Raw genomic sequence first — 2,480 nt, 5'->3', positions numbered from 1 at the left:
TTTTTAACCTTTGGAAATGATAAAATATTCACAGATTCCTTAATGCAAAAAATATTAATAATGTGTTTTTAGCTTGCTTTTAAAATTCTACTCAGAATTATATATCTGAGGCTAAAAGATACAGACTATATAATCCCGAACAGTTTTGGGATTGTCTCCCCAAATGTTTTGGGGGTTGCTGTGTCCTTTCTTGCTGTGACTTATTAACTACAGAAGAGGTTCCTCGTGGGACGATGACTGAGTTTTTGCCACAGCACTGATGGGACACATGGATTCCCATGTGTTTATGAGAGAGACCATTTCTCAATTCTCTCATCCCTTCAGGCAAATTTGCCACATCTATCCACAGTGCTATACTGTTTGAATTTTGCATTTCTTTGGCTTTTAAAAGATTTAGATCGTTTTTATGTGTACCCCTAAAAATCTTTGAACCAGAGGAAATCCTATAATCATTTCATCATCTCCCAATTAGGACAATGTTTCTTTTAGGAAATAAAATAACTTCCAGTTACCCTCTTGAAATCCTTCTTGGCCACAACTTCTAGGATTAGTCTATGGACATAATCAAAGACAAAAACTAGAGAAGCCAAAGGAAAAACCAAGGTTCAATATAAAGCAAAGTTTCTGAGGAGATTTGATCTCTGCTACTTCCTTTCACACATAATTTCAGGGGGTTCTGTTACCAAATGTAAAACGTGCTGTGCTCGCTTCGGCAGTACATATACTAAAATTGGAACGATACAGAGATTAGCATTGTCTCTGAGCAAGGATGACACACAAATTTGTGAAGCACTCCATATTAAAAAAAAATGAATGGCCCTAACCTGTTTGGCTCAGTGGATAGAGCGTCGGCCTGCGGACTGAAGGGTCCCGGGTTCGATTCCGGTCAAGGGCATGTGCCTTGGTTGCGGGCACATCCCCAGTGGGGAGTGTGCAGGGGGCAGCTGATCGATGTTTCTGACTCTCTATCCCTCTCCCTTCCCTCTCCCTTCTTCTCTGTAAAATAATCAATAAAATATATTTAAAAAAAAAATGAATGTATGAATAAACAAACAAATAAATCAATAAATCTATCTATATATAAAAGCCTAAGTGACCATCACAACTGAACGGACGACTGAACAGGCTGCATGGGGTGACCAGGCCGGCAAGGGAATTAGTCAGGGGCGACCAAACGACTGAGCAACAGGCTTCATGGGGCAGCCAGGCCAGCAGCAAGGGTGCAGTTGGTGGTGATCAGGCTGGCAGGGGGGCAGTTAGGGGCGACCAGGCCAGCAGGGGAGGCAGTGAGGGGTGATCAGGCTGGCAGGGGAGGCAGTAGGGGGCAATCAGGCCAGCAGGCAGAGGCAGTTAGGGGTGATGAGGCTGGCAGGGGGGGCAGTTAGGGGCGATCAGGCAGGCAGGCAGGTGAGTGGTTAGGAGCCAGCAGTCCAGGATTCTGAGAGGTCCCCTGAGGGGTCCTGGATTGGAAAGGGTGTAGGCTGGGCTGAGGGGACCCTCCCCCCACCCCATGCACAAATTTCATGCACCAGGCCTCTAGTAAATAAATAAAATGTGCTTGGCTGGGCTGTGAATCTACTGGGGCTTCCCCCTGGAGGAAGATGGGAGCACATGAAGAGAGGAGAATGTGCTTGTTTAATTGTGGGGCTGTGACTCAATATAGACCAGACATGCTCACGCCAAACAGGGAAAACGGAGGCTACCTCTAATGTCAGCCTCATGTGAGCCTCAAGGTGAGGGGAAGGCTCAATGGAAAGTAGCTTTACAGATGGCCAAAGAGGTCAGAGGAGAGCCAGGCTGCCAAGACTGATTTTGGACTCTAAGAATGTGCTAGTGATGTTCGCTGGAAGACTGAGGCCACAGGGGACACTGGCACCACCTGTTCTAAGGATTACTGAAAAATAAGCTGGCAAAACTAGCTTCAGTCTCTCCACTACACATCAATTTATGGTGTTACTCAGAGTTATGACTATGAAACTCACAAGCCCACAATCAGTTCCACTAAGGACAACTGAGTCCCAGTGACAATGTTTATGTCCATTTATATCCACTCCTCTTCTAATGACCCAGCAACTGCCTCAGTATATTATGTTTTTTGCTCTCTCATAAATTTAACTTATCCCAACTTCAGCTGATTAATGACTCCTCTTGGCTTGTGAGATGCATACTTTCAGCCTTATATCATCTTCATTTCAAACTCCTGCTCTGCTCTTTCCTATTAGGACAGAGTCTCTAGCACCTCGTGGGCCACTGGCCAGCAAATGTTTACTTGCTCTTGGGTCAGGTCCCCACTCCTGATGCAATCAGGTATAGCTGGGGTAGCAGCATTAGACATGGTACTAAGGTATGGATATGAGAGATATTCCTGGACACCTGGCCTAAAAGCCTAGGTCACAGTGATGGCGAACCTTTTGAGCTCGGCGTGTCAGCATTTTGAAAAACCCTAACTTAACTCTGGTGCCGTGTCACATATAGAAATT

At 45.4% G+C, this 2,480-nt stretch overlaps 1 non-coding gene across 1 annotated transcript; it reads left to right on the top strand.

Moving 5' to 3' along the window:
- The first annotated feature begins 700 nt into the window (after positions 1-700).
- LOC118667855 lies at positions 701-804 on the top strand. The gene has a single exon (XR_004971431.1). It is a non-coding gene; the product is annotated as a U6 spliceosomal RNA (small nuclear RNA).
- The last annotated feature ends 1,676 nt before the right edge of the window (positions 805-2,480 follow it).

This window comes from Myotis myotis, unplaced genomic scaffold, assembly GCF_014108235.1.
Source record: "Myotis myotis isolate mMyoMyo1 unplaced genomic scaffold, mMyoMyo1.p scaffold_m19_p_12, whole genome shotgun sequence".
NCBI classification, from domain to species: domain Eukaryota; kingdom Metazoa; phylum Chordata; class Mammalia; order Chiroptera; family Vespertilionidae; genus Myotis; species Myotis myotis.
This window is presented reverse-complemented; position numbering and strand designations above follow the sequence as displayed.